Consider the following 676-nt stretch of genomic DNA (forward strand, 5'->3'; position numbering starts at 1 on the left):
CTTACATTGTTTAAGGTATGAGATTTTAAAATCTTGTAGAACTGTCTATAGCTTTGAGGGTTATATTAGATGCTTTGTTGTACTACATGTCTTCCACTTATAACTAACTACAATGGTACTTAACCAAACACTGACAGTGCTAGTTGTAGCAGTTGGTACAGCAAAACCTCTCTTCTCCTTATAGATAAATCTAAGCCTTAAACTCAATCGTAGGATGCTAGCAGAAATAAGGAGAAATGGTCTAATGACCTCTACCCACTTTTGAGGGGCCATCAACTGGGACTATTAAAAATCACCTGGGAGTTTTTTTAAAGTATATCTAACCTGAGCATCACCTCTTAGAGATAGAGATTTAATCGGCATAAGGGGGGGCCTGTGCATAGTATTAAAAAAATGCCCTCAGGTGATTCAAAAATATAGCAAGGGCTGAGAAAGGAAAGGAAGAGGGGAGTTCCCTTCTGCACTTAACACCATTCCTAGGAGCTGGCCTAAAAGGGAGGGTAGACTTAGATAAAACAGACTATTCCGAATTTATCTCTAGGAATAGTTCATCAAATAGTAAACACTGGCAAGGGTGGGGAGCTACTGAAATAGGGTGACAAAACTACCATAAGGAGTTTGGATGGCCAAAGTGCAAAAGAGGTTGGGGAGTGGGAAGAGACTGAGAACAGTACCA

This window comes from Equus przewalskii, chromosome 1, assembly GCF_037783145.1.
Source record: "Equus przewalskii isolate Varuska chromosome 1, EquPr2, whole genome shotgun sequence".
In the NCBI taxonomy this organism is placed as follows: Eukaryota; Metazoa; Chordata; class Mammalia; order Perissodactyla; family Equidae; genus Equus; species Equus przewalskii.